Source organism: Rattus norvegicus, chromosome 12, assembly GCF_021556685.1.
Source record: "Rattus norvegicus strain SHRSP/BbbUtx chromosome 12, alternate assembly SHRSP_T2T, whole genome shotgun sequence".
Lineage (NCBI taxonomy): Eukaryota > Metazoa > Chordata > Mammalia > Rodentia > Muridae > Rattus > Rattus norvegicus.
The window spans coordinates 3,704,260-3,731,438 of record NC_141545.1 but is presented as its reverse complement, the minus strand read 5'-3'; the positions used below and the strand labels follow the sequence as shown (position 1 = coordinate 3,731,438).

Genomic DNA, 27,179 nt, shown 5'->3' with positions numbered 1-27,179 from the left:
TACAATTTAGACAAAAAGGTTTTGAAAAATGAAACGAAATAGAAAGCATATATGAATCAATAACAAGACTGAAGTCACAATGGCCTTTGAAGTGACACGGACGACAAACGTGAAAAACATAAACGAAATAATTTCGACAGCCACGGACATTCACATGGTGTGTTGGGAAACACCGCAGTCTTTATTTGGCGAGTAAAAATGCCTCAGGGAACTCTGTACATAGGAGACTGGGAGCATGAATCACTCTATCTATCTATCTATCTATCTATCTATCTATCTATCTATCTATTTTTTTTTCATCACCATCTTGGTAAGCTTGAGGCTCATCCATGTAGCTCAGCAAAGAAGCAGTGAGTTTGTATCAGGCACCTGGTTTCGTTTAAAGGTTTCTCAGAGTCACCTCTCTTAACTCACACAAATACACATGGGCTGTTACTGCTCTTTCCCCATTTTATGGAGAGAAATAAGGAGTCAGGATGATGAGTGTCCTGACAAAGAAGTGAGATCTCTCTTACACTCCGGAGTAGCTTAAACCCCACCCTACTCTACCAAAGACATCTCCAATCTCTGAACTGCACAGAGAAGACTCAGCTGCCTCCTCCACTCCTCCTGTATTTAAAGGAGTGTGAGTCTTGAACCTCCAGGATGATGGTGGGATGTAACTAAGGCAGAAGGATTCTGGAAGAAAAAGATTAAAACCAGAGCTTCCTTTTACTCCAGCTGCTCCAAACTAAAGAACTGGTGGGGCTTGAGCTCGGTCCCATCTGGTGGACACCTGACCTCAAGCTCCTCTGGAAGCAACAAGGGAACATTTGAGATTAAATGAAGGAGACACAGAGAGAACTGCTTGTACTAATTTCACCCTGGTCGGGGTGGAGGCTAACAAGAGAACTTTCCCCAAACTGCCTGCCAGAGTCCTATTTCATTTAGATGATGCAATGGCTTATCTAGGAAGTCCAACAAAGTATCTCCAATCAGCCTGTGACAAAATGTACCTCAGCAAGGCCATTGACTGCACAGGGTTGGCTACATGACTCAGGCAGGAGGGCTCTCTGCAAAGGGCAAGTGCTGAGATGACTAAGAATCCCAGGACACTGAGAGCAGATGATCAGCAAGAATTAAACTGAATGCTGAGAATAGGAACCTATGGGTGGGTCATAACATCCTGGAAGCTCCCTCTGTAAGCACATATGGGAACAGCAGGGGACCCTGAGAAATATGACTGCAGGTGAAGGCACTATAGTATATGACAGAATCTTCAGACAAATTGAAAAGAAAGTCCACGGCTGACAGGGGAACAGGAGAAGTAAAGCAGACTACGCAACATATGGAGAGTATACCGAGAACAAAGGGTTAAAACATGCTCTTTAGTTACACAAACTAATTGTATATAGAAATAGACAAATGCCCTTCTGCTGAAACAAGAAACAAGAGCATGAATTCTATGACAGCATATTCTCCCATTACATTTACATTTAAATAAAAAGAATAGTGTTCAACAGAGACAAGGTCACAAAAATAAAAGTCAATGTTCGACACTAGTCCTCTCAGAAGGAAACTAGAGTAACAACGAACACAGATTAACTCTGTACGCAAAATGCCTAGCACGGAAGTAATGAGCCAAAACACAGTAAGAAAATAAAAACACAATCGTATAAAGTAATCCAACACAAAAGTAGTATGCATTCTGACAAATCAGGACAAACTGGCAGACTACTAACCACTAAAAAAACAGCAAAAAGGTACTGTGGTCAGCAGAAGGTTAAATTGATTTTTATTACATTTTAAGAAATACTGTTCAGTGTTAGGTATTCAGCTTAGTGGTAAAGGGTTTGCCCTGGGTTTCATCCCCAGCCTGCAAACAAAGGAACCAACAAAAAGCCATTATTCTGAGCTGCAAGTGAATGACTAATTGATTTAATAATCATGCTTTCCTGACTTTGCACAGGCATGTAATAAAAACACATAGTCCTAAACAGAAAACAGTTGGGTGAGCTAGGTGATATTTTCGCAGTACATTAGTTATGAGTTCTTTCAAAGCTTTTAAAAAATAAGTCATTCCTATACTACTTAAATTGCTCTAAGATAAAGTTTTAAGGTACAGCATGCTTTCTTCGAAATGGTATGAATTTTTGGAGCCCCAACTTCATCATAAAATTACAAAAGCTGAGTAACATTTTACAAGTAAAGAAGAAGAGAAGGGAACCCATCCAACAGAGAGACAGTCAAGATTCTCCCTGGAGTAGAGTGTTTTTATCCGTGTACTTGACTATAAAAAATTAGCAACACAGGTATGGCTCCTTCTACACCAACTGCCACTAAGTACCATTTGGACATTCCATCACAATGTTCTCCAGAAGAAAGATTGCAAACAAACACAAAAAAGAATGAAATTTAATATCAATATCTTTTTTTATCAGGCTGGAGAGCCGGCTTGGCGGTTAAGAGCTCTACTTCTCCTTTGCTCCCAAGTTCAATTCCCAGCAACCACATGGTGACTGACAACTATCTTTAGTGGGATCCAATGCCCTCTTCTGTCTGGTGCTCTCTTCTGACATGCAGGCACACTCGCAAACAGAGTGCTCATGTACATAAATAAATAAATAAATCTTTAAAAACTAAAACCTTCTAACCAAGTTAATGTATCTACATCTAGAAGCTAGAAAAGGGTCACAGCAATATTAAAAATAATTCAGAAATGGTAAAGGGATATAAGGGAGTCATAAAATTCACTGGGCAAGATGGTGTATGCCTGGAATCCCAACACTCACAAGGCTGATGGTGGTGAATTGCCTTGTGTTCAAGGCTAGCCTAGACTACAGTCTGAGACCTTATATTAGAAAACAAAACAATTGGGGAGGAGATGGAGAGAGAGACAGAGAGACAGAGAGACAGAGAGACATAGAGACATAGAGGGAGTGTGAGACACAGACAGAGAGAGACAGAGACACAGAGAGAGACCTCGATGTCATTTCTTGCACTGATGACAAGCTACTGAAGAATGTGAATGTCTCCTACCAAACACTGTGATAATGCTAATGACAGAATGGGTTTCTTATTATGATACCATAAAATGTAGGTGGAAAAGTAAAAGAATGTATAATAAATAAAAGAGAAATCACACATTGGAAAGCCTAAATTTAGAAGTCTATGTATGTTTCAGTCATAAAGGGATGAGATGATGTGGGGGAGAGAATAATTGGAATAAATTGTATATGTGTATGAAAATGTTAACTAAGAGCAACCAATGAACAGAGAAAAGCAGGTTTAATTTACAATGAAATTGAGTTCCCATATGACACTATGTAACATTTTGTAAATTGATTATATTATCTGCAGTAAAAATCAATTGTTATTAAAGAGTGGTTGTGTTCATATGAATTTCAAATATTTTAGATTCTTTTTATTTATTTGCTTATTTATTGATTGATTTTTTAAGATAGGGTTTCACTATGTAGACCAGGTTGACCTCAAAAAAGAGATCCACCTGCCTATGCCACCCAAGAGCTAGGATCAAAAGTGTATACTCACCCATGAAATTTACATTCTGAAAGTGATAATAAAATTACAGCTATCAACTTGGTACAGTTACTGGACAGTGATCAACTGAATAGAAATATCAGAAACACATTTAAGGCATTAGGTTACAGTTGTCAAAAGAATCTTGAACAGCACATATAATTCAAATCATCCAGGAGACATATTTTGAAGAAAAAACAAAATAGTGGGTAAAGATAATTGAAATATTTTTCATCTATTAAACATTTTAAAGTGCATTCGATATGAAGGCCATAAGTGATATACTTCACATTTTTGCTTATATACCATCTTCAATTTTATGTGCATTCTGCAAATATTGTCCATGTTTATTCAGGCTCTTACTATTTCCCCATGACTGATGACATTCACAGATATCAGATTGAGCAAACTGTATATGTTGAGGTATAATAGAATTGGATTCTAACAGTATAGCATAAAAATATGTATATTAACTTCCCATATATGTGTATATACATATGTAAATGCCTAAAGAAAATGAGTATCACTATATCATTGTGGTAATATTCTTGTCAAAATCCTGAGAACGTTGAAATGGCATCAAATAGTGACCAGATTGGCAAAAAAAGAAAAAAAATCCATAAAGTAAAACTCTTATAAAGAATCTAACAATACTAGCAAAAGATACAAAAATATTAAAGTCTCAATGAAATACTTTATAGTATTTTTTCAACTCTAGAATATGTATTTTTGTACAACTATCAATAAAAGGCCTGAATTTTGAAGAATTCAAAAGTAGTGCAGTATAATTATGCAGTGGTCATTACTGTTGCATACTACTTTATTTTATATAGAGTTGCATGCACTCTCTTTCTTTTGTTCCGTGGTCTTGCGATGAACTTGGGTAGATTTATGAGGAACCATTGCATTGTAGACTTAAACTGGATTAATTTAGGGGATAGTAAGTCATACTTTGGTAAAGTTGTTTTAATAATAAACCTTTGGATATTGGTACAGCAAGTAATTCTCCCTGAAGGAAAAACCAGACAGCAGGAACCTAGACCACTGCTGTCCATGAGTAATTTCTAGATGATAGAAATATTCAATATCTGCTGTGCTTCTGGCTATGGATTCTGGCTGGCTGTTTGCCTCCTGCTTTGCCTGCGGTGACTAAAGAGGAAGATTTTAGTTCTAAGTTTAGTTCATCTCAAATAGCCATGTGTGAGCAGTGGGTACCATTTGGACAGTGTAGCCACAGAAAACTGAAGCAGTGTAACCAAGGACTCACCTAGGAGTTAGTTGACCTCCTAGAAGTGACTTGGGAAAAGGTTGGCAATGACAGCCTCTTGGGGAGCTTACCTTTACCAAAAGCAAACTGTGAATCCTTTACTCTTCTGCAATAGTCAGAATGTAACTGGTCTCACACCCACCCCAACCCTCACCAAAGACACTTGATAGGGAGCTTAATCCACTGTGTCCTTTAGTATTCAGTTTAGTAAGCACTTCCTTCAAAGTGGAGCAGACTGAGATTGCCAAGTCCAATGAAGAATGAGATTGGACACACATACTTGGGGAAGGCTGGGTCCAAGGGCTGGAGAAAATGCAGTATCCCAGAAGCTAAGCATGTTTATAATATAGTTGGCCAGGAAGCAGGATTGTTGCACACAGCAGCAAGGAGGTGGGCATTACTTGCAGATAAACAAGGAGGGGAGGACTATGTATATGTAAATGACAAGGGGCAGATTTAACTAATCTCAGTAGGAGCAGTCTCTGCAGGGAGCAGTCTTCAGGCTGTAAATATCCAGATGGGGCCAGGGAAAAAGGTAGAGTAGACTTTTTCTGCACACACTATCAACACCATCCTGAGAAGGATTTGGCATGTCTCTGAGCCTCAAGGGGCATGGGGGCCTTTGCCTTTTCCCCATGGATAAATGGCTTTGTGTCCTTGGCATGGACATGCTCATGCTTACTGCACACATCCACTCAGGGCTTCACTTCCTTGGGGCTTCCTCTGCTCCCACAGTGATATCTCAAAAGAAAAACAGAAACCAAAAAAAAACAAAAAAAACAAAAAAAAATGCAGTGAAGTGGTTAATTCTCTAAGGTGTACAGATCCAGTGTCCTAAATCTAGGACTTCCTCACAGGCTACAGAAAATCCTGTGGACCTAAAATAAGAAAGAAAAATTAAATAAATAAAATAAAATACAATAACAACAACAACAACAACAACAACAACAACAACAACAACAAAATCACCACCTCCAACCACAACAAAAACAAAATACAAACAACAAAAAAATAAAAAAAAGACCCATGCTCCCCCCCAAAAAATGAAAGGGAGAAAAAAATTCTTAAAGTTTTTCATAGAAAATTGTTTAAGCAAAACACACGGGAATTGTACATAAAAGTGTTAGTGTGCTGAGATGTGAGGCCCACTCACAGCATGCAGCAATTGGAAGTCTCAGACAACTTAACAGAAGAAGACTCCTGATTATTCTTTGTGACCACTCTCCACATACTACTTACAGCTTAATACTAACCTTCATAATTGAGTTGGGGACAGTATTCACCACAGCAGCATATTGAAGCATTAGTGCACAAAGACACACACACACACACACACACACACACACACACACACAAACACACACTCACACACATGCACACACATTCGAACACACACACACTCACATACACAGTCACACACACACACAAAACACACACACACACAAAACACACACACACACACACACTCAGTAGCACACAGGAGAAATGTATATTCTATGAAGTTTCTTGGCATATTTTGATTTGTAAGCCTCAATGCTGGAGTAGTCTTGTTATTCCTTAAAGGGGGTGTGGGGTCAGGCTTCATTTTCCCCTTTTTGAAATGACATATATCTGTGTGTTTAACTTACTCTGATGGCTGTTAAGGCTGCCTCAGCTGATTTGAAAGCATCCAGGTCACCTTGGTAAGGACAGTGGTTGTTCTTCTTATTGGCAACTGGTTTGCATCAGAAGAGTTTTTCGCATCCTTACCAATATTAGAAGTTTGGTGACACAAGCAGCTTGACAAACAGTAAAATTATTGTTGTTTTGCCTTTCTGGAGGACATTAAAATTTACATGTTTTGGATATCGCTTTTTTTTTTCTTAGCATTTAGTCCGGCTTTAGTGCTGTTCAAATGTGGCCATTCAGCCAGCATCCCTTTGCTCCAGGCACTCAGCACCCCTTTCTAGTCACTGATCTGGTGCATACTTGGTCCCAGAGATGGACAGCAGAGGGACTAGACACACAGCATCCACACTGCTCATTGCTTTGCTTTTTGTAAATTCTTTACAATGGCTATTTCTTGATTTATAATTGCTATGACCATGACTTGTCTTGATATTTCGAGATAGGATCTTATTATGTGGCCCAGGCTAATGTTGATTTCCCAATTCTCTATCCTTAGTCTTCCACCATTCCCTGATTCTCAGTTTATTATTAGAGGTAGTTGTAAGGCCCTATTTGTTAATCAAATGTTCTTCTGGCCTTATTACTTTGCCCTTTCCACAGACTTTTATTAATTATGCAAAGTAGATGGTATTTAATATTTAAATACTGGTACATTAACTCATCAGTCCCCAAGACAAGTCTGAATTATAGACTCGTTTTCGTCCTCACCGTGCAGAAAAGGGAATTGAGTCAAACACAGGTAAAATAACTTCTCCACAGTTGAACATCTAACCGGTGTGAGAGCCAAGGTTTGAGTCTAGCTACAAAGTAGATTGGCATATAATGGGTTGGTCTGGTCCCGCTGTATATTCAAATGCTAAATTCTGTACCCTAAGGTCTGGTTGCTCCAGGACAAGGAGATCCTCAAGTATACCAGATTTTTGTTTGTTTGTTTTTGTCTCTTGAGTTATCCCTTACTGGTTAATAAAAATCCCTACAACATGGGCTGGGCAGAAGAGAGGGGACAGAGCAAAGTTTTCCAGGGCTTGGGGGCTCAGGCAGGGTCCACAAGGAGAAGAAAAGGACATGGGAGGAGAAGGAAGGAGATACCACCCCATAGGGTAGGTGGATCGTGAGTATATTTCCATGAGGGCCAGCCTGTTAGAACAGGTGTGGCCCAGGCAGGGCATGGTAAGCCATACCTCAGGGTTATTGACAGGGAAGCAGGAAAAATAGCACAGAGGGTTGATGTCTGCCCAGTTCTAGTACTTTCAGGCTTCTTATAAATCTAAAAGATTTGTGTCTTTTATTTGGGAACTAAATGACCTATGGTGGGGGAGAAACCCCCTAATAATATCTACTGTGGCAATGGCCACTCAATTATTGTGGTTTTAAATATAACACACGTTGAATTTCACAGTTCAGATGAGAGGCTTTTTATACTTCCAATGTGACTGTACACCTGAGGTCATGTCTAGATATAGAGAAGTAACATGGCAGAAATACCTAGAACATGTTAAGGTCACCACACCGACCAAATGAAAGCTACAAGATATACAAACTATGATGGATGAGGAGAAGGCTTAGTACTCTCTAGGAGTCCCCTTCCCTAGACTTGGGATAATACTACCAGTAAGCCAAGACTATATTCCTCTTTCATTTCTCATGGAGCCAGTGGTAGACCCACATATATGATTTCTTTGCCTGCAGTGGTTTTTTTTTTTTTTTTTTTTTCTAAGCGCTGCCCTGTTTGAGGACTTGGAAATGGTAAGCACCATCAGAGGAAGGCCAGCATATGAATTCTGTGTAACTCTGCTCTGACAGCATATAGCACAATCCTATCAAGTACTGGAAGCCTTTCGAGAAAGATTAATAAACCTCTAGGATCAAAAGGCAGCAACCCGAGGGCCACATGGCTATAAATCAAGTCTGAAACCATAGCCCAGTATGGAAGTTCAGCCTTGGATATTATGTCAAACAGCATTAGCATCCAAAAGAAAAACAAAAGTGAAATGGCATGGTGGCGGGTAATGACCTCATAGCAAGGATATCTAAGTCATGTAGAAAAATCCTAGTGCAAAGACATCTAGGAAAGACACATATCCGCAAAGCTTTCACTAAGAATCCCTATTCTGTGTTCTACAACATTATATATACATACACAGAGTGAATCCTCATTTATGGTCAGTTATGGTGATTGATTATCTGGGAACTTAACTTTGAGATAGAGATAGATGTATTTGACCAGTGCTCTTGAGGACCATGGCTATGACAAAGAGGAGAGAAGAGGATTGGGCAGAGAGCACTCTGCCTCTATTGCAGTCACAAGAGTATGCTGGCAGCCGTGTGTGGGGCTCAGGAGAGTGGCCTGACCCTGAAGTCTTAGCCTGAACTGGAACAGCAGGAGGCCCAGCCTTAAATTCCCCATTGGCTAAGGACTAGGAACCTGGTCAGAGGACATAAGCTCAGGAGAGGTGACTGCCCTTGGATCGCATTCCCAGCAGCTGAGAGAACATGTGCCTCAGTCCTGATAACAGAGTGAGTTATACATGATAGTATATTCCACTTCAGCTTTCACAGGCTATGTATGTAGAAGAAACACATGCTGCTCTTAATATAAACCTACAGAGAGAGGTCACTAGGTTATGGAGTTCTTCCCTATAATAAAAAGCATGGTGGAGTTATAAAACCAAGCATGGCCTTGCATGCAACTCAGGAAAAGCCACTTATGACCACATAGAAAAAGCCTTGTCCTTGGAAGCTAGGAGCTCGGGCTTGATCAAGAATGTTTTCCACATTAGAATGTAGAATTTTGATCTGGCATCAACATAGGTACAACCTGCCCCCACATACACATCCACATTCAAACAGATACATAACCCATCCCACATGCATACACACATACAAATAAATAAGTCTAAAAGCAAGGAGGAGTGTGATTGAGGACACCTGACTGACCTCTGACCTTTACACACATATGTACATCTACATATGAAGAAGAATGCACGCATACATCATACCACACATATTCATTAAAATAATCTTACAGCTTTTGTTCCCTTGCAGCGGGTTACAGGCTGAGTTCACCAAAAAGATTAAGCTCATTCTCTTCATTGCAATGTGCAAACCTGGGTATGTTGGCTGGCAAAACAAGGTTCTCTTGTAAACTTTCAGAGGGAAAGCAGGACTCATAGATGATCTATACTCACCAGTCTAATGTTGGAACCATAGCTGAGCTCACTACTAATCAGCAAACTGAAGAATTTAAATATCCTGATCAAAGCAGGCAAGATGGCTCAGTGTCTAGGGGCTTTCAGCCAAGTCTGGTATCCTTACATCAATCCCTGGACCCACACACAGGAAAGAGTTAACCAACCAACTCTTCTAACCTGCACATTCAGATGACATGTAACACATGTGTACATATGATGTGCACATATATATGTATATATGGGCATATATACATATACAGATAACATGTTACACACACATACACATACCACATTCAGAGCATATATAACACATATGTAACGTTCAGCTCTATAAAATTTTTGAGGACCAAAACAATTGGATTTAATTCAAGAAAATAAAAAAGAATAAAATAAAATTTAGAGACTTCTAAATCACACCGGAATGTACAAATTACAAAACAAAGTTCACCGTTTGTGGCCAGTGGAATATTTTCATTGACCTTTTTGGTCATGACAAAAAATTGAAACCCCCAGAAAAGTGACAATATGAATAACTACCTAGTGTGTTTTCATGCATATTCTGACCTGGAGTGAGGCAAGCCAACCTCGTTTCCTGCCAGCGGAGGATGTTGTCCACCTGTTCTGAGGTTACTGTAACCCTAGGTCCCCTCTGTAATTTTCACCCAGGTAAAAGTGAGATTGACAACAGTTCGCTGAATCAGAACAGTTCATTGAAGCTAGGTGCTTAACTGAGAAAGTACTGGCAATGAGATTGTTCATGTTCCCTTCAAAAGAGGGTGCTTAGGAGTTGACAGGCAAAGTAATAACTCACCACCTTATTAAAAAACAACTAGCCAGTCACCCCTTGTCAGTAAAGCATTTATAAAGCATAAAACATAGCCTCTCATTCCACTCTTCTGACTCAGGTACCTGCAGAGATCACCTCTAAACACCGTTGCCTTGAAAAGCACAAAAAGCAGGGTGTTGTGGCATAGCTGCCCTCCTGTTTTGTTGGGTTATAAACCACATTTATCTGCATTTTCAATAGTCTTCATTTTGGGAGATGTCTCTGCACACATAAAAGATATGCTATAAATGGACTCACCCTGTGGGTTCCTCTGAATTAAACAGTCTCTCTACAGCTACACATAGAGAAAAAGTTTCAGTACCTTACAGTTTTCTACCAGGAAAATACTTCGTGTTATTGGAGTAAAATAGACCTGTGATCACCTCTATTGAAGAGTCTGCCACTGTAGCTTTATGAGTAAATGTTCATAACACTGTTTCACTTTTGAATATGAAAAGAGAAACAATGTATAAATGTCCATGATTAGAACACCAGTGCCTGACATTAGTAGAAGTCTGTGTCTGTCACTCCAGCTCAAGGCTACCTACCTCCTTCTGGGAAACATTTCTAAACAGTTTTCTACTATGACTCTCCCTGTTTGAAGTTCAATGACAACTTCCTGTTGCTCCCTGCATCTAGGCTCTCAATTATACCTGTCTTCTCTGTGAAGTTGGAACCAATCAGAGCTGAGAATCTTAGCATGCTCTTCATCAATAAAATGAACATCAATCAAACTTCCCTCAAAAGATTACTGAAAGGCTTGGTGGGCTAACTGAGCCAAAGTATTTATCACAGGGCTGGCCTCTTAGGCTGTCTAAACTGGAGAGTTATCACTAAAGTATTAAAACTGTGTTATAAAACCTAAGTTGTGGTGTCTGTGTGTGTGTGTGTGTGTGTGTGTGTGTGACATAGATCATACATATATGCATACATGAACATGTTAAGGATGAGGTGACACAGTGCCTATAACTGGTTCTTGCTTCCTTGTACTGGGTTTAGACCAGGCATCCAGACAAGTGCTCTACCATGATTACACTTCCAGCATCTGACTTCTAAATGGTTCATAGAAAAATATATATTAAAAAAATCACAAAATTAATAACTGGTAAATGAGATGAAACTGAAATAGTATTTGATTCTAATTTCTCACTTATTTGAATGTTTAAAAACAAAACAGTAGGGAAGAGGTAAACAAGCTTATATGGTTTCCTGCTTAAGTGTTAAACAGAACTTCTTTGTGCACACCCAGATTTTCATCTTTCTTCTGAGGATTAAAACACAGACACACCCAACTTGAGTGAGAACAGGACAGCTTGTCACCATGGTAGCACTCTCACAGGTGGCTTGCAAGGTTTCCCATTTTACTCAGGACTTCCTTCTCTTCAAACTTAAACTCCACCCCCACCCTCTTCAAACCTGCCTCTCCCCTGAACCCCTGCCTCTGGCTCTGGCTTGCCTGGATGCTGTTTTGTGATTATGCTGATGAGAAATATTTGAATGCAGCACTGGAATGCATAGTTTTCGTAAAATACAAATTGTAGTCTGCCTTGAAGCACATGAAGAAAACACAAGTCAAATTTCTCTTCACTTCAGGATCTGCTTTCTCAAGACAGCCCCATTTGATCATTTGATGTCTTTTTTTTTTTTTTTTCTGGAGCTGGGGACCGAACCCAGGGCCTTGCGCATGCTAGGCAAGCGCTCTACCACTGAGCTAAATCCCCAACCCCTTGATGTCTTTTAAAAATGGTTTCCCATCCACATTCAACAAGCTTTATTTCTTTTTTGTGCATTTTAAAAGCACATTTTTTTAATCTTTTAAAGATTTATTTTAAGGGCGTGTGCGTGCTTGGTGCATGTGTAAGTGTGTATGCACTCACATGTCCACACGTGCACTCATTGGTCCGTGAGAAGGTAAATCAAGGGTGGTAGATTCTGTGGAACTGGAGTTACAGCCAGTTGTGAGCCACCAAGGTGGGTGCTGGGAATTGAAATCAGGTCCTCTTCCATAACAATACGTGCTCTTCATGACTGAGCCATCTCTCCACTCCATATTCTCTGATCTTGCTGCATTGAATGGGACTTCTACAACAATGAAAAAAATTGGTTGAGAAAAATCCTTAAGTTACTCCTGGTTCCCCGTTAAACTTTGTTTCCATTTATTTACTGATTGGTTGATTGATTGATTGTGCAGATACACATCACAGGTCATGGGCAGCCAGATGGTCAATCTTGGCAGCATGTGCTGCCAACAACCACCCCATTTTCTTTTCCCCTTAGAAATCACATTCTCAGAATTAAGTCCTGTGTCTTTGGACAGTCCTTGCCAAGATGAGCTCTCATCCGTTGCATTTTATCCTCAGTTAGATTTTTTTAATTCCTTAAAGTAAGGACTCTCCCTTCTGCTATATTTTTTGATGACTTAGTCACTGCATTTTTACTGTTTGTGCTTATTGGATGAAAGGGTTAATTAAAAATTACCTTTTCCAGGAAATGGATTCAATTTTTCTGCAGATCAGTCTGGGTGTGCTAGAAGTCCTCGTGATTGTTCTGGAATCATTGCTGTTGGAGGCCAATGCAACAAAAGGAATGTTCTTACTCACACAGCTTTGGGAACAGTAGGCTTGCTGTGGCTGATGATTCGGCAAGTGCTTTACTATAGATTTCCCAATTGAAGATGCACCTGAGAAGCAGGCACCATCCCTGTAGGCTTAAATGACTTCTCACCACCTAGGAACAGGTCCCACCTTAAATTCCTACCTGAGCCAAGTGCATATTCATTTATACAGTTGAAGGCCAGGGTTCACATAAGCCATGCCTTTAGGAAAGACCTACTGAGGCCATGCTAGGCCATAATGAATTTTCCTCAGGGACCTGTAAAGTACTGATTGCCGAATAAGTTCATGCAACATTTAATGGTTACTCTGTACCAATCCCTATGGTATTGGTGACAATAAAATCATGAAGGCTACAACCCTTCCTGGCAAAGACTTTATATTCATGGCTTATGTTTGTGAATGATTTTAAAATTTAATTTCAATAACCTCTATTTTTATTGCATATCATTTTACAATGTGCTTACATTTTCAATGTCCTTATATCCTGACAAATCCAACCAGGCCTGAAGATGTAAGTTAAAGGCACATCTAATCCAGATGCTGATCAGCGTAGCCTGTCTTTCCTTCTTCAGGGGTTCTTCTTTTTCCTACCCATTAATCCCTGTTTCAACCCCTAACACTAGAAAGGAGAGAAACACGGAGAGAGGAGAGAGAGAAATTAGGAAAATCTCTGCATCTAAATTGTTTCTTCTTGACCATGCTACTAAAAAACTTCAACCAACCTCATTAAATGAACAACAGCCACCCTCCCCGCCTAAAGGAGCTCTAGCATTTCTATACCCTCTGAAAACTTCCTAGAATTCCAAACATTACACAATTGTAGAAACTATCTACAGCAGGTAAAACCTTGCCTCTGCTAGAGCATGAGGCAAATCATAGTCAGCTGCTGTGGACAGTCCAAAGAGGTTCCACATCCCCACAACTGGAATTAAAATACAAACATAGTCTTATAATATTCCTGTTTTTAAAAAAGAAAACAAAACTGTCACTACAGATCACCATAGCTTATACAACAGTCTACTGTAGAATATCAGTTGCTTATCCTGGTGGTGCCACGGGTGACTGTGAGCTGCCCTACCAACTGCCCAGCACTGGGAGAGAAGAGAGAAGAGCTCTGGGAGAGAAGATTTCATGTTATGAGTCAGAGAAAGTATCATCAGGAATCAAAGTTCAAAGCACAAGATGTATGGAGATCATTTCATTTCTGCTTTGTCTTGTTGAAATGATATTCCATGAACTATCTGAAGTTGTTGTCAAGTGTTCACAACTGAAACGCACGAAGCAACAGTAAATTTTACCTTTGCTAAAATGCATTGAATCAGTCATAATGGAAGTGAGTCTTTCTAAAGAGCTTCCACAGTATGTCTATTCTGTTTCCTTTATTCCTACAAAAGATAAATGCTGTGACTTTATTAAATAGAGTGTGCTCAGTGTAAGATAAGTAATCCGTAACCCTTGGCTCACTGTGATTCACACAATCCAATGAATTAGGCAGCGGCAGCCATGAAAACTGAATGCATAGCCCCCAGGTTACTGTGAATGGAACCAAGTAATATAACCTGAGTAAACTGATGGTTGCAAATTTCATAAGGACGTGAAGGCCCACTCCCACTTCTTTATAACAGTCTTGTGAAATGCTCTCACCTAAACATCAAAAGGTCAGGATCCACTGGGCTGAAGAAAATGCAACCTGGTTTGTTTATCCAATGCTTCAGGAACAAAACTCTACAAGATTCCCAAGGTGGGTTTGGTGTCCATTAACTGGCTGCTCTTAGCCACCTTGTTCTCCAAAGGCCATGTGGTTTAGGATGCGGTAGGGTAGACCATGAGCTGCATGTTACTTAAACATTATCTCAGAGGTTGTGGAGTTGACAACTGGAAATCTGTAGGGCAAACCATCAGGCTGATTTCTTCTCCAGGAAGGCGTGGTTTGGCTCTTAGTGTTAGCTGAGGACCAGCCAGATTTCAAGATGATTTTTCAACACTTAAAGTGACCTGATGTGTACATCTAGGAAAGACCCTCACAGCAAGACTTAGATGAATATCTGGGTATTATAGCCTACCCAAGTCAACAGATAAAATATACTGGATACAGCTACTTCAGGAACTGTGAGCTAAAACAAACCCTTCCTCCTCTAAGCTGCTTTCGCCAGTCTATTTTATAATAGAACAGGTATAAAACTAAAGCAATGAGTATTAACCAGCTTACATCTTATTTAATTTAATCAGGTTAAAATCTTACATATGATGTCAAAGGACATCATAAAGAAAGTAAAAAGAAAATTGAAGGATAATATGCCTAAATTAAACATCTGGTAAGAAAATTGCATTCAGAATGTGTAAAGATTTGACAAGATAACCCTGTTTTAAAATAGAAACTACCGTATGAAAATATGATCAACATTATTATTCATCAAGGAGAAGTAAATCAAAATCACAGTGAGATACGATCTCATCCCTGCCAAGGTGGCTGAGATAGAAACACAGACAATAACCGGTATTGGCAAGGATGTGGAGAAATAAAGTCCCATGAATTACTCAGAGATCCGTAAAGCGAAACAGTGATTTTGGAAAATGGTTTTTCCAATTTCCAAAACATCGAAATATAAGTTCACCCTGCAAATCACTTCCCCAAATCAAAACCACACACACACACACACACACACACACACACACACACACACACACACACACACAACTTATAAAAGTTTTTACTTACCATACTTCATAATAGCTAACCAGTGGAAACAGCCCAAAGGTTCGAAAGATGAATGGTAAAATGTGGTATACATGCAGTGTGGTAATAAGGAATGAAGTATAAACTAAACCATGGATGGACATTAACATGTCTGTGCTAAGATGCCGTCACAGTATATGATTGCATTTACATGAGAAATCCATGATGAAAACATCTTTAAAGACCAGAAGTGGGTTGGTATATCAGGGGCTGTAGGGATGTGGACTGATACTGCTAAGAGGTATGGGCTTTCTTTGGGAAAGATGAAAGTCTTTGAAATCAGTATTGAGCACATGGCTGTGAAAGAACTAATACCCACTGAATGGCTTATAAGAACAAATTTTGTAGACATGAATTATGACTCAAATCTGTTTGGGAAAAAATGAAGTCTGCATCCTGCTGCAGCTTTATTTTTGTGATGGTTTTCAAAAACGTCAGAAATCCACAAAATTTGAGATTTAAAGTTATTTATCTTTTCTTGAGACACATCTGCTCCTAACAGTTACCCTTTGGTTGGTTGAACGAAGACTTTGAACATCTCTACCTTCAGGCGAGGCAATACTTTGTGGCTAGACAGACACTGGACAAAACTGCCTGTTTCATCTCCAGACTGATACTGTCCAGAAAAGGACAAATTATGCAGAGGGGTTGACTGATAAGCCCTGCTGACAAGATGGGGTGATCAGCCCTTTCGAATCTGCATTTCAACAGTTGGTCAGTTGATTTTGGGCCAGAAGGCTGAAGACTTGAGCTCACATGTTGCGAACAGGGTCCTGTGCTAGTGGAGATTTGTCTCTACAACCTCTCAGTTGTGGAAGCCGTGTGAGGCTTCCTATGTGTATAGCTATTTGGTCGTTCTGAGATTTCTGACAGGGTTGAAGACTGACTATAGACTCATAGCCTGTCAGGCTGTTTAACTCTGAATATGCATACTTTATTGGATGGTTATCAGATAGTATACAAGCTATCCAAGATATAATATAGATTGTAAGCCTTTCTGAAGCTGGAATGGAAAACCAAAAGTTCTGTTAAACTGATAGAGTGTATATGTATATTTGTGTGTGTGCATATGTGTGTGTCTGTATGTGTGTGTGTATATATATATATATATATATATATATATATATATATATATATATTGCAACCAAAAGTAGATAAGATTTATGAGGCTAAGGAGTGCATGAGGACAGGAGCCTGCTATAGAGATCTACTGGGAGGCACACACAAATCATGTCAATTACAGAGGCGAATGCTAGCAATAAATCTTTGAGGTGAGAACTGGACCCAATATGGAGGAATTAGAGAAAGGGTTAAAAGAGCTGAAGGGACTTGCAACCCCATAAGAACAACAATGCCAACCAACCAGAGCTCCCAGGGATTTAACCACTACCCAAGGACTATACATGTACCGACCCATGATCCAAATGCTTATGTAGTAAAGCATGGTCTTATTGTGCACAAATAGGAGAAATGATTGGTCTTGTTTAGGTTGAACCCCCAGTGTAGGGGAATGTCAGAGGTAGGGAAAGGGGGTCAATGGGAAGGGAACACGTTATAGAAGAAGGGGAGTGCCTGGCATAAGGGGACTTATTTCTGGGAAAACAGGAAAGTGAATGAAATTGAATAACATTTCAAATGGAAATGAAAAAATATCCAAGAACAAAACAAAACAACAAAATAAAACAAAAAACAAAAATCGCATTTACAGCCTTAAAAAAAAAAGCCACAATCAGGAAACATAGAATTCTATGACTTTGGATTTCTTCAAATAATTTCGGGATCCAGTTCAGATCTGGGTCCAGGCTGGACCAATTAGGTTCCTGCCTATGTATCCGGAGGCACTGTCCAGTTTCCTCTTGGGCCAGGAATGTGGGCAGAGGTGGGCAGAAGTGGCGTTCTGTCCTGTGGTAAGGATCGTCCAAACTTCTGGGTGTTCTGCTCTCTCCAAAACAAAATTTGGGTGCTGGATTCCTGATTGCTTTTAATCTCCCTTATCCCATGTTTTTATTTCCTGGGAAATATTACAGAAAACCTGATGTATATCCCATTAATTTATTCAACACTGTCATCCACAAAAGAGCATAATTAAGTGGTACCTAAATATTTGACAACAAGGATTGCATGATGAACATGGTATTCACAGAGTTGGCAACACAGTCTACAGAGAAAGAATAATTGCCTTTGTATCTCAGTTTGACTGAGAAGTAATTATGATGCCCAGTTCCCATGAGAATGCAGAGATCCATCCCTCTCTGACAGCTGTGGGACTTCAGATGGTGACACCACACCTCAATAAAGGAGGTTCTTAAGAGTGAAGAGTTTGAGATCACTGTTTTATTTAAGAGAATACATCCAATATACTCAATTGTAACCAGATGCACATAGGAAATGTATACAGTTTATATCCTTATCAAAATAGTGAATCAACTGCAAGAATAAAACAAAAACAAATAAATAACAAACTTTCAAATGAATACAAGAAAAACCAAAGAACCAAAATAATCAAAACTCCAACCAAAATCTAAACAGAGGAATTGTGCTAAACATTCTTTTGCTGCTCATTTTGCAGAACAGACTTATAGCCTGTGGTTGACCTTGGAACGTAGTAGACAAGCAGTTACTGATGGTAATAATCTTTTCAAGTGGAATGTAAGGAGGTCTCTTCTGTTGGAGTGGGGTATGAAGGACAAGGCCATCCAATACCGAGTATAAAATACATTACAGTCTTGGTCTCAACGTATTTCCAAGGTTCTGGACTGATCTCCTTGAAATTCTTCTGGATGACCTATCAGGACAAGTACAAAATTGGATAGGTAGACTCTTCCTAGATGCCCACCATCTCTTAATTGATGTGCATTAGGTCTTCTCAGAGTCCCTCCAAATGTGCACTCTTTCTGGGGAGAGGTGAGATGAAAGGACAGTCTATTCAATCCAAAGAAATCAAACTAAAGGAGGAAAATGCAGGCCACTATTGCGATGGATAGTAGGGTTGAGATGCAATAGTGGTGTATTTGCTGTGGACATTTAGTACTACTCCTATAGCACTTCTCTCCAAGGGAGAACTTGTCCTGGTCTGTACCATGTTTGACTTTCTGCTGGAGAATTTCAGACCTAGCAGAGCAAGGAAAAAGGGGGTTACTGAGGGATTGTCTATTCAGCTCTCCCTAAAACAGCAGCTCTATTCAGTTGGACAATCCAGCATGACCTGTCAGCTGAGGTCATTCCCTGCATCCCCAAGTGTCATAGAGTACCTGGGCTTGGATTTATATCTCAGCTTTTAAAAACTGCTAGAAACTGGACTGTGAACTATACACTGTACTAGTATTAAAAGAAAAATTAGCATATTTTTCAAAGGTCCAGGTATATTATGTTGAATAATAACACTGTAACTATGTCTGAACCTGAGTTCAAGAGAGATATGACCAACCTAGAATACAGTTTGCATGCATTAGAGAGAACCTGACTAGAATTGAAGTGAAGATTACGATTATTTTGGCAGTGAAGGAACCTGCGTACATCCCATTTGTAACCGCTCTATCTGCAAATACACAGGAAAACCATCTCACATCAAATCCATGGGCACTGCATAGATCCTGTTATCACTGAGAATGTTCTCCATGCATATCTTCCAAGCATACACATGGAACATTAAAGGTGATTGTGATGAAGAAACATAACAGCACACCTGTAAGACTATCATTATTGTAATGCAATTTGTCAGAGGACAGAGGAGAAAATATCCCCAGATCTTATCAGAGAGTTCACAGGAAGAAAGAAGTACAAAATACGAAGAAATCCTGAGGATCATACATATTGTTCCATGAACAAAATTCACATAAACTGTTCCAGAATAATACTCTGAGTAGTTCTTTAGCTGCCTGAGGGTGAAAACCATGTCAGTGGTCAGCCACCCAAAAAGGATAGTTGTATAGGGACAGGAAATCCAATTGACTACTTTCTGCCAGCCTGTGTTCCTACCTGATCTCAAAGATATCTGAATGCTTCTGCATTGTTTCTCCCAAGTCACTTTCCTGGGTGATCAGTTCTTTCTGCTTCAGAGTGTCCTGCATTCTTTCCTCTAATCCTTCCTTATTCTGGTCATCAGATGAGTGTACTGTCAATGGAACCATGCATGCATGTGTGCACACACAAACACATGCACAGACACACTAATACCAACTCTCAAACACACAAGACAGTTGTGTTCACACAATATAAGCATAGTACAATGCAGTCAAGTGTTTACTGTCCCAGTTAATCTTTAATGTAATGATTCCCCAGGATACTCTGGAAGCATAAAAACAAATATTGAGTGGGATATGTACATAGCGGCCGTAGCCTATACACAGCTCAGTCAGTGATGTATTGTCATCTCATAAAATGACATAGAATTCAGGTTCTTGCATATTGCCCAATCTGGCTTATCAAGTTCCCAAGGCTGTGTAGAGCAGGTTGTTTCCCAGCAAAGAATCATATATTCGTGGTGGACTAGACTTTTGTTTTTGTTCACTGTTTCAGACTTTCCCCAAAGTGTGCAGCTTCTTTTAATAGGAGCTCTCATTACCACAGCCTGACTGACTTCATGCCCAAAGCTATGCCCCCCAGAATCATAGGAAATCTCCATATCCAGAATCCAAATGAACAATTTTTCTCCCTATAATGTGATTGTGTCACAGATATTTGGGTTAAGTAAGTAAATGCTTACATGGATTTTCTTACACTGAATCATAATCCATTGAAGGGCTCCAACCTATGTTGCATTTTCCCTCCTTGGCTGACGGACATCTGGAGAGTTTCTCCTTCAGGGCTACACTAGGGATCACTACAACCCTGATGTGCCCTAGTTGCAATGGCAACACCTCCTCCTTGACGTGGAATCTCTGTGTCAACTAAAACTTCTGTTCCACTTTATGAACATGGCTTCTCATAAGCCTACCTGTTCTTACACTCCCAGACCCATCTGAAGGTCCTCATTTCTCCTAACCCCATTGAGGCTGAACTTTACTCAGAAAAAATGATTTTGATTAACAGCACTTGCAGAATGCTACACAGATAACATAGGGGAGTGCTTTAGATTATTTGTGCACCTAAAGGGGCTCCTGAAACTGCCCTGTTCTTGTACCATAGCATAGCTATGGAACTTTTGCTGGATGACGATACAACTCCAAGCAACTCAAATTCTCAATGAATAAAGTCCAAGCCAAACTCCCAGCTGAAGTTGTAACTGTGCCAAGATAGCTGGAAAGAAATGGTAACAGGCAATTTGGAAACCAACCTTGGAGAAGACACAGTGAGTGACATAAACTTCCAGTCACCTTTCACAATTAGTGAAGAAAAGAGAAGCAACGTAAACTCATGGACTTTATAGAGAAGTCTTGCCCTTACCTCCCTGTATTCCATTCCTTTGATGTGCTCCAAAGGATTTCAATACAGATCAGTAGTTTTGCCCCTAATCACTTGAAAATCTAAATTTACAGGTGTTTTTGTGCCATTTCGGGGGGGTTGCTTTCTAAAGGACTTTATTGTCCTACTTCTATACCATAATAAAAAGGGACCTGCAAGTTCCAGGACTGTACCATTTGTTAACACTGTGAAACACGACTCACTTGAACATATTTTCCACCCTCCCCCAGACTTCACAAGATAAACATGTTACAATTTTTTGAAAACTGAATAAATTACTAACTTAAGGGTCCTTTTGCTGTACAGAGCTAGATGGAGATGTCAAATGATTAGGTAGCTGCATTTCATGTTTCATGGATGTAAAGTGAACACTTAGAGTACTTTTCTCATTAAACGTGGAAATAGAGGGAAACACACGTTCACTACTGCACAAACACACAAACATGAACAAGCATTCACACACTTACACACACACACAAACACACAAACACAAACACACACACATCCACACACACTGACAAATGAAAACTTTGCTTTTATGCAGCATATTTCTGTTGAGTGAGGAATTAGTGGGAGCTACGCTGTGTACAAGTCTTTTAGACTCAAGCAGGCTGTGCTGCCCTGGCCTGTACTCATTTCCACTTCAGGAGACCTTTCTATGCAGATACTTGACTGGTCCTACAAGTAAGTTACATGTTCTGCGCAGATAGCCTAAACAACACAACATCAACTTCCCAAGAGAGAGATTTCTAGGAAAAGACTCCATCAAGCTCTATGTTGACTCTTCGTAGGCCCCTCACTAACACTACCCTGTTTCCTTCATAGAAGACTTTGAAAACATCAGAAGAAAACAGTGACTTATAGTCACTTACCAGGAACTTTTCATCACATTAGAGTTCAGGTGATATTAAAACAACCTCAATGGCAGTCAGAAAAAGGCTAGAGAAATAACCTACACTGACTTTTCTTAAATGCAGCACTGTGTAAAATATTGTGAGGGAATCTATTCCTAAAAGAATGCCATGCCCATGACATAGTCAGCAAAGCAATGTCAGCTGAGGGATGCACTACAGGATTCCATGCATGATTGTCAGCGCCAGCACCAACACAGTACCGAAAATTGGGCGAAAGCCTACAGGATGAAAGAAACACACATACACACACACAGGTTATCGTGTCAAGCCAGGAGAGGAAGAGAGAGGAAGAGAGATAGAGATAGAGAGAGAGACAGAGACAGAGGAAGAGTGGAAGAGCGAGAGTGAGGAAGAAGAGTGAGAATCTCCTGTAGCTTTATTCACCACTTATATACCCAAGTCTTCAGGTAGAAAATAACTGGGAAGCACAGTGGGAAACCCTGGCTCGTGACTACCTGGCTCGTGACTTCGGTAACAAAAGACCAACTAGGAGACCTGAATTAATTAGGGAGAAATCCAAGAAGATCAGCCTAAATCTCAAGGATAAAGGCTGAGGAAGCAAAAGGCAGAAGTAAATTGACCACCACCCAGGTGTGGTCCAGGTGTGTCAGTTCCACATGCATCAGCCGGGCTCAGCAGAGGACATGCAGTGGAGACACCGGGTGTTTACTACTTGGTCTTTTCTTCCTGTGTCATAAACACATGGGAGAGGCCTCTGTCCAACAATCCCATGACTTTTACTGTGGCCATGCAGTTACAAAGCAGCCAGGCCCAAATCCAATATGGCTCACTGCATCTCCCCCGTTATTCTTTTATAAAAGACCATTAGGTGGAAGTAGTGGTCTGAGAGAGATCAGACATGCCTCACAGAGTGCCCAGCTCGGCCATGGCGAGCCACTCTTGCAGTTAGGACTGCAACCCAATGGCTATGAATGAACTTATGCTGTAACACACCGTTCTGGGCTATACGTGTGTGTTTATTGGGGGAGAAACTGGGCAGAGGAGCATTTGACTGGCCCGTACATTTAAACGGGATGTAGCCACCTCTGTCTTAGGATCGACCTCTCAAACCCCAGCCTTATCCGTCATAGGATCACCTTGTCACCCCCAAGGTTCCTGTCTTAGATTGTTCAAGGGTGAGAGGAAGTTGCCCGTCCCTGAGGATAGCTACAGTAGATCATCCTCTCATTCCTCTTACTTTACCCCAGGGGCGAAAGAGCAGGGGCCAGATGGCATTAATTTAAGAGATTGTGGAAGTTGAGCCTCTCCCGATAAGTAGTGGGCACCTCATCTGGTTCTCCTCAGCTGCTACCACCAAGGGCTGTAGTCAAGCTGCTCCTATAATAAAATTTAGAATTCCCAATTGTTAGCAACTACTCCAGAAAGTTCACCCACTGTGCTTGCCTAACAATAGATTGGGGGAGGGTAACTCCAGACACTGCAGACACAATGGCTGCAGCAGTAATGGCTGCTACAATAGCAGCGAAAATGCCAAGGTCTTTCCCAGGACAGTTCAGGATCGGTCATTCTTCTCTGGAACAACCAGCAGACAATGGAACCATTTCTGAGATCTGCACAACCAGGGCAGAGTTCCCCAGTCCACAGCAGCTTCACACAGATGGCATTCCTGTGAAGCTACAGACTGCAAGATAACAACACCAGTCAAGGCAGCAAGAGTCACCAGGGGAATGAGGGGGGCAGGGGTAACAGCTGGAGTCCAGTCTTCTCCAGCAATCAGCAGTGCACAGAGGGTTGGAGCGCAGGCCGCAGTGGGATGGGACACAATGACTGCAGCAACGCCAGAATTTCTGTGATGACAAAAGATGAGGGGGAATCCTCCGTCTTCCTCTAAGGGCACAGGAATGACTCCAGGAACCCGAACCATGAGAGCTGAATCTTCATGCTCCCAGGATCAGCATGTCTCACCAGCCACTCAGGCAGCTGGCACACTCCTGTAGCATCCTGTAGAAAAAACACAAAGATTCCCTCTTCCCCATATAAAATACCTGGACAGGATCATGCCAATATGTGGATCTTTCTATTTCACCTAGGCAGAAGTATGCCTAGTTGTAGGGTGCCATAAACCTTGGCATTCAAATTTTAAAATTGAAATAAAAAGAGTATTATTTAGCATACAGGGATAACTCCCCCTTTTTATTTATTGAAATTTTGTTAAAATATTATTTATTAAGATAAGTCCTCGAGGATTAAATTGAGGACACTGAGTATTTATAACTTGACTTGTTTACCAAATTATTGTTTTGGTGATATAAAGAATGAGATTTTTTGACTAATTGTTTCTATGTAAGGCCTATAATCTGCCTGGTATCATTGTCCTCCCTTGCTAAGGGGTCCAGGCAATCCAGTTTGAGTTCTTAAATGGCCTATAAAGGAACAGTACTTAGTGCTCTTAACCACTTAGCCATCTCTCCAGCCCCTCACCAGCTTTATTTGCCTAAACATAAGCATTAATTAGAAATGTCAAATCCTGTAAACAAGGTCCAGATTTAGCCTTATTTAGAAATCCCTGAGTTGGCAGGGTGAGGCTGGGCATTGAAAGTAAGCAAATGGAGTCTTCCTCTTTTTGTGAGGGTGTGTTATCAACTCCATTACCATTTTCAAAGAGCTGGGTCTATGGTTTTGTTTAGTTCTCTGAGCCAGACCACTGAAAGGACAGTGAGTTGTCAGACAATTTACACTGAAATCATCACTCACTGATTTCATGTAGAAAACTTGCCTCTAGCAAAGTATTAAGTAATTGAAAACAATTGTAAACCACAAGCCACACATTGGCTATCTGTATATGAATTGAAAGCTTGATTTTTTAACATTTAAAAACAGTGGCTACAGGACATAATCTAATAATCTGTGCTGAAGCAGCAGAAACTCAAGAGAATAAGCAAGTGATCCAATCATAAATGTAGCCTTTTCATTAGATGAAACACCTATAAATACAGTAAGCGCATGTTCTATGGGTTGCATGAACAATTTACAGTAAATCCAAAAGCATGCAAAGAGTAAAATTATCAATTTTGCCTGAAAAATTTGTATAAGTGATTGGTTAGGCCAAATATCAGTATTTTGTAATAACCAATTTGATTGATGTTTGGAATAAGGTATGTTTCACCAGGTTTCTTTTTAAAATACTTCCATGACTCTAGCCTACAATTCTGTATTAACACAACTGAAGCTATATCTCCAATGAGGAAAACAAAGTTAAGTCCTCTGGTAAGGTGAGGTACTTTGGCAATTAACATATCCTTAGAAGCTTAAAATTAGTTTTAAATATTCTCTTTTTTTCTTTTCTTTTTTTTTATTATTAACTTGAGTATTTCTTATATACATTTCGAGTGTTATTCCCTTTCCCGGTTTCCGGGCAAACATCCCCCTCCCCCCTCCCCTTCCTTATGGGTGTTCCCCTCCCAACCCTCCCCCCATTGCCGCCCTCCCCCCATAGACTAGTTCACTGGGGGTTCAGTCTTAGCAGGACCCAGGGCTTCCCCTTCCACTGGTGCTCTTACTAGGATATTCATTGCTACCTATGGGGTCAGAGTCCAGGGTCAGTCCATGTATAGTCTTTAGGTAGTGGCTTAGTCCCTGGAAGCTCTGGTTGCTTGGCATTGTTGTACTTTTGGGGTCTCAAGCCCCTTCAAGCTCTTCCAGTTCTTTCTCTGATTCCTTCAATAGGGGACCTATTCTCACTTCAGTGGTTTGCTGCTGGCATTCGCCTCTGTATTTGCTGTATTCTGGCTGTGTCTCTCAGGAGCGATCTACATCCGGCTCCTGTCGGTCTGCACTTCTTTGCTTCATCCATCTTGTCTAATTGGGTGGCTGTATATGTATGGGCCACATGTGCGGCAGGCTCTAAATGGGTGTTCCTTAAGTCTCTGTTTTAATCTTTGCCTCTCCCTTCCCTGCCAAGGGTATTCTTTTTCCTCATTTAAAGAAGGAGTGAAGCATTCACATTTTGATCATCCGTCTTGAGTTTCGTTTGTTCTAGGGATCTAGGGTAATTCAAGCATTTGGGCTAATAGCCACTTATCAATGAGTGCATACCATGTATGTCTTTCTGTGATTGGGTTAGCTCACTCAGGATGATATTTTCCAGTTCCAACCATTTGCCTACGAATTTCATAAACTCGTTGTTTTTGATAGCTGAGTAATATTCCATTGTGTAGATGTACCACATTTTCTGTATCCATTCCTCTGTTGAAGGGCATCTGGGTTCTTTCCAGCTTCTGGCTATTATAAATAAGGCTGCGATGAACATAGTGGAGCACGTGTCTCTTTTATACGTTGAGGCATCTTTTGGGTATATGCCCAAGAGAGGTATAGCTGGATCCTCAGGCAGTTCAATGTCCAATTTTCTGAGGAACCTCCAGACTGATTTCCAGAATGGTTTTACCAGTCTGCAATCACACCAACAATGGAGGAGTGTTCCTCTTTCTCCACATCCTCGCCAGCATCTGCTTTCACCTGAGTTTTTGATCTTAGCCAATCGCACTGGTGTGAGGTGAAATCTCAGGGTTGTTTTGATTTGCATTTCCCTTATGACTAAAGATGTTGAACATTTCTTTAGGTGTTTCTCAGCCATTCGGCATTCCTCAGCTGTGAATTCTTTGTTTAGCTCTGAACCCCATTTTTTAATAGGGTTATTTATTCCCTGTGGTCTAACTTCTTGAGTTCTTTGTATATTTTGGATATAAGGCCTCTATCTGTTGTAGGATTGGTAAAGATCTTTTCCCAATCTGTTGGTTGCCGTTTTGTCCTAACCACAGTGTCCTTTGCCTTACAGAAGCTTTGCAGGTTTATGAGATCCCATTTGTCGATTCTTGATCTTAGAGCATAAGCCATTGGTGTTTTGTTCAGGAAATTTTTTCCAGTGCCCATGTGTTCCAGATGTTTCCCTAGTTTTTCTTCTATTAGTTTGAGTGTGTCTGGTTTGATGTGGAGGTCCTTGATCCACTTGGACTTAAGCTTTGTACAGGGTGATAAGCATGGATCGATCTGCATTCTTCTACATGTTGCCCTCCAGTTGA

At 40.4% G+C, this 27,179-nt stretch overlaps 1 protein-coding gene and 1 long non-coding RNA gene across 4 annotated transcripts in view; both read right to left on the bottom strand.

The window, feature by feature from the left end:
- The window catches only part of LOC148001969 (uncharacterized), a 955,959-nt gene that overhangs the window by 484,921 nt on the left and 443,859 nt on the right, over positions 1 to 27,179 (bottom strand). The window lies entirely within an intron of this gene.
- LOC148001976 (uncharacterized) lies at positions 12,123 to 13,705 on the bottom strand. Its single transcript, XR_015634478.1, has 3 exons — positions 13,551 to 13,705; positions 12,950 to 13,030; positions 12,123 to 12,553 (listed from the first exon to the last, which is right to left on the bottom strand). It is a non-coding gene; the product is annotated as an uncharacterized LOC148001976 (long non-coding RNA).